The sequence below is a fragment of the Sander lucioperca genome, chromosome 22, assembly GCF_008315115.2.
Source record: "Sander lucioperca isolate FBNREF2018 chromosome 22, SLUC_FBN_1.2, whole genome shotgun sequence".
NCBI lineage: Eukaryota > Metazoa > Chordata > Actinopteri > Perciformes > Percidae > Sander > Sander lucioperca.
In genome coordinates, this window is record NC_050194.1 from 25,077,402 (window position 1) to 25,086,116 (window position 8,715).

Genomic DNA, 8,715 nt, shown 5'->3' on the forward strand with positions numbered 1-8,715 from the left:
GTCTACTCTTGATACTTTAAACACATTTTGCGGTCAATATTTTTGTATTTGTAAAGCAAATTATGAATGCAAGAGTTGTACTCCAAAAAAATGTATAATGTGGTATTGCTATTTTCTATATGAAAAGACCTCAATATTTTCTTCCACCACTATTTGTATATATATGAAAAGGATTAAATCAAGCCCTTAACTGAGTAAGAAGAGCAAAGCAACACTGAAAAATACGGTTGCCAAATTTATTATTTCCATGAAGAGTATTGGCGGCAAGCCTAAAAGTCAAAGCACTGAGAATAACAAAAAGATTAGAGCTCGGTTTTGTTAAGAGGTGAAACTATACTTCTATTTTTATGTCAGTTAAGGAAACAATGAAATGAATTAAAGACTTCCGGTGTTTTGGCATTTTATCGCCAAAACACCAATTACTTAGAAGGTTTTTCTTTGAGAAAGTATTACTTTCTTCATTGAGATGACTTCCAGCAGCCGTGTGGACCCGTTGGAGGCGTGGACATCTCCAGCAGCAGCAGTGTGTGACTGCTGTGACACTAACCAGCTGCCTCGTCCTGCGTCCTTTACTCGCGCAAGAGGGATTTATACCTTCTCTTTTCTCTCCAGCTATAAACATACATTGTTCTCATCCATCGCTCATCCTGTCTTCCATCCTCTCTCTCTGGTCTTTATAATGTCCACCGAATTGTTCATTTCCCAGGTTTGAATCCATTCACAGCAGAGAAATTGAGTCACAAGTGGGACGCAAATTGGATTGGACAATTACCAACAACAAAGAAATGCAATAACTACCATCTTCACCATCCTGTGATAGTCTAAATAGTTGCTTAAATTATATATATATATATATATATATATATATATATATATATATATATATATATATATATATATATATATATATATATATATATATATATATATATATATATATGTACTCTGGGAGGGGCAGTGTCTGGTATAACACTGATATATTAATATAAAAGCACTGAAATGGTCAAAAGTGCCTTTTTTTTGGATTGATGTTTGTGATCAATGTAATCAAAATCAATGATTAACATTAGGATTTTATTGCAATTTGCTCTTAATGATGAGTACTTCGAAAGCAGAGAAAGAGGAAACATTTTTGCCTTCAACAGCTCGACCTCTTTCCTTCAACTGCAGAGACAAAAAAAAAAAAAAACACTGGACGTCAACCCAACTCAATGGAAAATTCCTTTGTTTACCATTAAGGAAGACTGACGCTAATGTCAACTTCTGGAGTCAGAACTAGAGCTTTGAACGTGTGTGTGTGTGTGTGTGTGTGTGTGTGTGTGTGTGTGTGTGTGTGTGTGTGTGTGTGTGTGTGTGTGTGTGTTCCATTCATCTGACATAAAGCAGTTACGGTATCCGATTCATCTCGATCATTTTTGAAACGGGAAGAGAAAGAAAATGAGTCAGGGTTGTTTTCAGTTGATTATAATCAGGATCTGTGTTTCATATTTCCTCTATGAGACATAATTCAAAATCGCATTTCATGCTTTGAACCACAACACACACACACACACACACACACACACACACACACACACACACACACACACACACACACACACACACTTTAGTAGGGGATTAAATAGAAAATACTCAAAGTCAAGCATCTAGAAAAGCACAGATACAATACGGTGGAGTAGAAGATATTCACCTCTTATTTATTTCTCTGCAAACAAAAGCGTTTTGTGTGGCACCAGTTTGTCCCTGAAGGGCGACACTGGTGGGAAAGTAAGGAGTTACTTTCCGGTCACACCATTTCATATTGCATTTATTTACTGAATTATTAATTTAAAGTTGTGACCAGGAAAGGCACATTGAAGTGACTTCCTGTCGGAAAGGAAGAATAGTGGCACATTGTTAGTTCGCTGTGCAGTGTTACAGCGCTGCGGCTCTGTAGGTGAACGTGTGTGTTTCTATTGTGCAGCTCTGCTCACTCCCTGTTTATGAAAACAATAACACTGTATATCAGCGGAGTAAACATCCAAAGGTAAATGTTAGGCCAACTTCCATTATTCACCGTGTAAACCCCTGAGATATCAAGTATCCAAACTGTTTTTTTATCACTATTTATTTATGTTTTATACATCATGCTCCACAGCTGATTGAGCCAGTTGTTCAGACTTTCAGAGCTACAACTACAATCTGGAAACAACAATGTAAGGAGTAAAAGACCTGCAACACAAACACAATCTGTGCTCCTGAACTATAACCGGAACCCCTGGCTTTTATGGAAGCTTCTGGGAACCTGACGTTCAAACGGGTTGAGCTCTCAGCCAGACCTGTGATCCTCGGCGTGCTTTGTCCCGAGCTGAAGCCAAGTCTTCCTGCTTCACACGGACCCCCGCTTAGCCAGACAAAACCATCGTCATGGCCCCAAAGCTGCTCAGAGGCTTCTGTACAGTAATGAATACAGTATCTAACTAATTAAGACGCCTTGGCCATAGCAGTTTACCAAGTTATTACCCATCTGGACTAAGCAGACATTGTGACTTCCCAATGCAATGTCATACTATTCATGACGACATTTTCAAATAGTCAATTTGAAAAATGCACTTGTCCTGTGTATGCAATACTTTTAACAACAATTAGACCATAATAACAGGAACACTGATATCATCAGCTATATTCTGAGAACAAAAGAAGCCAGGGAGCGCAAACCAGAACTCCCCAGTATGTTGGTGTCCAACTGACTTGCTACTCACTGTTACCACTTTCCTTGCCTCTCAAAACCCAAACCCTCGTCCAAGTCGACAAAGGCGGAAACAGGTACAGTATGGGATTGCCAGGCAGGGCGAAGTATGTTGGGTGGTTCAGCCACGCGGAAACATGCTGGCTAACGGGGCTCTGGTATGGATAAACCAATCATCCGCTTAGTGAAACAAAAACAATTACAGAAACATTCAGGATTACCACTTTGTACTTAAAGTAGGTATTCAAGGCGTAGTTATTGTGACTAGCGGGCAAAATGGGCCCCTTTTCTGCTCAAACAAAGCCACAAATGTGCAGCTGCTATGTAAATCATATGTGGATTAGTGTCAACAATGTGACAATGGAAAAGAGATTGTGTGTAGTGATGAACTGAGTTTCTACTTGAAAGAATGACTAGAAAAGTGTGCAAATGTTTTAGTTTTGAACACTGCCTCCAATCATTTGAATGGGAAAATGTCCCGTAAAACGTTAAAATATTTTGGAAAGGTATGAATGAGGAAAGTAATAGCGGCCATGTCCTAATCGAGCTTAACGTGTTGATGTTTAAATTAAGTTTCTACGTTAAAACATTTGGAAGTAGTTAAGTGCCAAAAAAAAAAAAAACGTGACGTGGGAATAATAAAGAATTTTTGCAGTGGAAGAACCTTGCAGCACTCACACCAATAAAGCAGCAGGTTTCTGTGTATATCAGCCACGCAGGCCTGCACACGACTGTGGAATTTTCCGAGGGGCTGACCATCCAGTGGACTCTCAACGCTTCGCTGCCCCTCACTGCAGCTGCACTTTGAAGCTCTGCCAACTGCTGTTGACCCGTCTTTGATGTGATGCCAAATACTGTCACTGACTAAGACAAAACCACTGTCATCAGATGGCACATCTGGTGGTTTTCTCCTGAACTGTAACCTCTTTTGCATTAATTGAAACTTTCTTCACATTATTCTAATTCTTGTTAGCAAACCAGTCTTTCTCAGATCCTTCTGCATGAACTGTGTGTAACCGGCGTGCTGTAGGAGTCCGCTTGCATTGGTGGCATTATTTGGCAAAATCCAGAGCAGTGGTGTTGACCGATGCGTGATTTGTTACATCTCTGGTTTGTGTTGTCAACTAACAGGTCACAGCCAATGTCAATGGAGAGTGCATAGAGAGAATGATCCTACACCCCAGCACGTCTACTCCGCTCTGCATCAGCCAACCTGCTTGCTGCCCCCTCACAGCGAGGGAAAACTAACCACTCAACGAAATCCCGACTGTTTGCTGTCCTGGCTCCTAAATGGTGGACTGAGCTCCCTATTGACATCAGGACGGACCAAAGCCTACACATCTTCCGCCGATGACAGTGTCATGTCACTCTTATGTAGATACCTTCAAGTAAAATGTTACCAAATAAAGCATTCAAAAAATAAAATAATAGCATTGCAGATTGATAGAGACTTCAACAGCCGGTTGTAGAAGGTTAAACAGAAGGTTGGTAAACAACATGTTGCTATTATGTCACCTCCTGTATAATTCATCAGCCTTCCTGACACTCTTCTTCGTCTTGTGTTGTCCTTTTAGAAGGCAGAATTAGATCTCAAGTGCTTGTGACTAGGCCTGTCACGATAACAAATTTTGCTGGACGATAAATTGTCCCAGAAATGATTGCCATAAACGATAATATTGTCGTTGAGAGACCGTTTTCATCTAATATAATGATGATGGCATAATAATGCAGGTATACCTTTTCAAAGATCAATACTTTTATTTCTAAAGAATATTTAACACTGGAACTGGAAGACATTTTAAATATCCTCAATAAATGAACAAAACAACCAAAAACAATAAATAAAATGGACTCTCAGTCTCTGTTAACAAAAAATGCACTGGAATAAAAACCAAACCCAGCCAAAAACAAATAAAAATGGACATTTTTTTCCAGCCGCGATAATTTCCATTTAAAAATGATCGAGCTCATTTTTATTTATCATGCAATCAATTGATTTATGGCATATTGCGACATAGGCCTACTTCTGACCAGATAAATCATATCACCAAAAAAGGTGTTCTCCAGTTCCTGCATTGGCTCACTGGCAGTGACCCCACATACACTGAGATAGCACAGTATTTCACACTATATGTAGAGCAAAAAAATAAATCAACTGATTAGCTCCTGTTCTTCTGCACTAATGGATGTTCCCTTAAGAGCGGAGCTAAGATAAAGAGTGTAGTAAATTAGGGCTGCACGATTCATCTAATTGCGATGTCACTCTGTGCGATTACATAACCGCATAAATTGTGTGATGTAAGTAAACAAAAAGGGGAGCTGTGTGTGACACCCTGTGTGCACTGCAGTCTCCACGTTGTAACACCCTTCACTTTACTCAAAGGGTTAACAAACGATGAAGCCACCGTGTCTTAAGAAGTTTGGCGTTTACCGTTAACTCACTTTATGTTGTCTTTGCCATTTCTTTTCCCTCACACAGCTGCTATTTTTCAATCAGCATAATCACTCTGGGATCAGCTAATGGATTTTAATTTCTAATATAACTCAAAAGGCATGCCGAGCATAGATTAGAGATCATTTTGGTCAGAGGCTCTGCCCTGGAGGTTGAGACCGTTACCCAGCACATGCAGCCTAACCTTGACCTTCCCAGTGGTGGTGTGGAGGGTGTGGGGGGGTCACATTAGGTGCTGCCTATCGCAGCAACCTGAGCCCGGCAGGGGGGCTTTACGGTTTGACAGATGGGGTTGTCCTCATATTTAGCTCAGCGTGTTGTGTGGCAGAGATTAGCCTCCTCATGCACGCTGACAGACAAGGAGAATTTAAGAAACACGTTGTGATGCAAAGCTGTAGGTCAACTGTGATTTGTTACGAGCCCCATGGGACAACAAGAAGGGAAACGTGGCGCATGAGTGAAAAGACGTGTGAACGACATGTCCTAGTTAGCTATGATTTGGTGATTTGTAGGTCAAAACACATCAAGGTTTAAATCAGGCTTTATGTATAATTAAAATATGACCATTAAAGTATATCACCACTGAAACATTTATCATATGTAATCACATTTAGGACATTTTTCGAAATTTTTCACGATGTCTAGACAGGGTCTTTTGACCTGCAAGTTACAGAATCTATGCGGACAAAGATCTGTCTTTAAAACCAATTATGAATGTATTATATCTAACCTCTGCTTTTTGGCTTTAAATTGCTTTTGGCTCTCTATAGAGCTGCAAAGATTAATTGATGAATCCATTAGTTGTCAACTATTAAAAAGGTAATCGCCAACTATTCTGATAATCGACTGATCAGTTTAAGTAATTTCATATGTAAATAAGTTAAAATTCTCAGATTCCAGAGATTAACTGAGAATATTTTCTAGTTTCTTCTCTCCTCTGTGACCATAAACTGAATATCTTTGAGTTGTGGACAAAACAAAGACATTTTTCACCATTTTCTGGCATTTTATATAGACCAAACAACTAATCGATTAATAGAGAAAATAATCAACAGATTAATCAAGGATGAAAATAACAGTGGGTTGCAGCCCTAGCTCTCTACACATGATCAGCCACGGAATCACTTCACATCAGTGTGATCCATTGTTTTCCTGGGGAAAGGGTGAAGATGCTGAATGTCACTACTTTGGGTGTTGCACTGAGATTTGACACCTTGTTGCCATGCTTCGGGTTCAATCTTTTTTCTCTCTCTCACATATTTGCGTATTTTATGTCTTTATTCTAGAATACAGATGACAAAGTGAAGGCGGAGAGAGATTAGGAACGACATGCGACAAACCTCCCCAGCCAGACTCGCACCAGGGAAGACGCTTGTATTTTTGATTAACCCATGCTTACCTGCAAACCTTGGTGATGGTAACCTACGCTACACTTTGCGTCTGCACTGTGTAAGGTGTCCTTACCAGTGAGCACAGCTCTGGAGTAAATCCCCATGGTCTTCTATTAATATATTTTGTTTTGCTTGGCCAAGGAATATTTTACACACAACATTCAACTTATAAAACTTTCTGAGGTAATAAAATAAAAGCAGTTGTACATATTGTGAGCTAGCGAATGGTGACACAGCTCATATTTCTAATCATGTGTAGAAGCCTTAGATTGTTTTTTTTAAATAGACTTGTACAATTTTTTTTATTTTTTTTTCTTTAATGATTTCGCACCACATAAAAATGAGTAATAAACATGTTAAAAAACCATTATCCATTTGCTTCACCTGCGTGAAGAATGCAGCATTAGGGACTCTGTGGACCCACAATAAAGGTTTCTGAGCCAAAGCACCACAGTTTGTTCAACAAATTCCAGTTCTGATCCTCCTATTATCCGCCCATCAAACGCCTGCGAGAATGTCAGGTTGGCAAAAAAGCCAAAGAATGTGAGTGATGTGAGAGGCGGTGCGATGTAGCTGCGTAACGGCAGGGTCATTTGGTCTTTTGTGGCGGACCATAACAGGGTGACAATGCTTCAGAGAGGGTGCCAGGTACACACTACGGGGTTAATACACCTTGTGGAACGAACAGAGATCTCTGCTGCCTCATCCTGCTGATAACCAACCAAACACACACACACACACACACACACACACACACACACTGTAAGGGCCAATTAGGAAGCGCTCTCATCACCATTATCGTTACAAGGCCGAATCATTTTTTCAATTCAATCTGGCCTCACTTGGTCTTTTTATAGAGCATGACATGTGGGACAAATCAAATCAGAGAGCAGACTTTCCCTCACAGGACTGCTGTGGCGGAAGAGGGCAGGCCACAACATGTGCCGGTACCAACATCAGTGCATGCACATTGACATCAAGATCTCATGCACTGAATAATCAGTCTCCTGTAGACTTGGTATTTGGTCTGATTTATAAGCCTGATAATCTTCTTGTGCAGGAGCCAGAAAAACGGCAACAGAAGTATTACCACAAAAATGGTAACAAGCGTGGATGAGTTCTCCAAGCCGTACTTATTGAAAAAATAACTCTTAAAAAAGGACAAATCCGGCACAAAATGAACCTAGGGGTTAATAACACATGTGTACCGAGTCGACCGTTCTCTGGGATATGTTTTCATGCAAATCGAATGTGACCAGTTTTAGCACAAACCGCTAATTAGCTTATAACGCTGGCCGTCGGGGCACGGCGTTCGTCGTTCGACTGGTCGTGACTGTTTTCCTAAGATGGCGTCCGCATGTATACGTGAACTGTACTGTCTCTCTAAACTATCTTTTTAATAAACTGTCTGTACACTTACAAAGTTCTCAGTTCTCAAGTTCTCAGTCCTCATTATGCTACTGTGGAAGTGTGGTGCTATTTTGAGCCTTGATAGTGGTGTAGAAATAGAGATTTCTTTTTACTTTAGCCGTGCCCTGATGACTAGCTTTATAAGCTAATTAGCGGTTTGCGCTAAAACCGGTCACATTAGATTAGCATGAAAACATATCCCAGAGAACGGTCGACTCGGTACACGTGTTATTAACCCCTAGGTTCATTTTGCGCCGGATTTGTCCAGTCAATCAAATAACATTTTGGTTAACCGTTCAAAGCAACCGCTGTGGCAGCTTTTCTAATGACTGAAAATGGCATAAAGACGATTGATCAGCAGTCAATGATGATTGGTTTGGGCAAAATAACCCCTCTACCAAACAGATAATGGCTAACATGAACATGATGTCGGACTGAATGATGAAGTGAAACAAAATGGCAAATCAGTCTAATTATCAGGCAATGAAAAAAACATCATCTACATTTATAAAGGATTTATCAATGGCCGACTCCTACCATATTTATATTTAAGATCATCGGCCCGCGTGTAAAAGAGTGGTCATTGTCTATGCTCTTTACTCCTCCTAAATTTGGACTCAGTCTGTATCCTGTGTGGCAGCTGCTGGGCAACTAAATCATATTGTGTAATGTTTGATGGCTGGAGATCTACTAAAGTGGGGAGTTGGAAGAGGCCCTGGCACAGACTCCGCTCG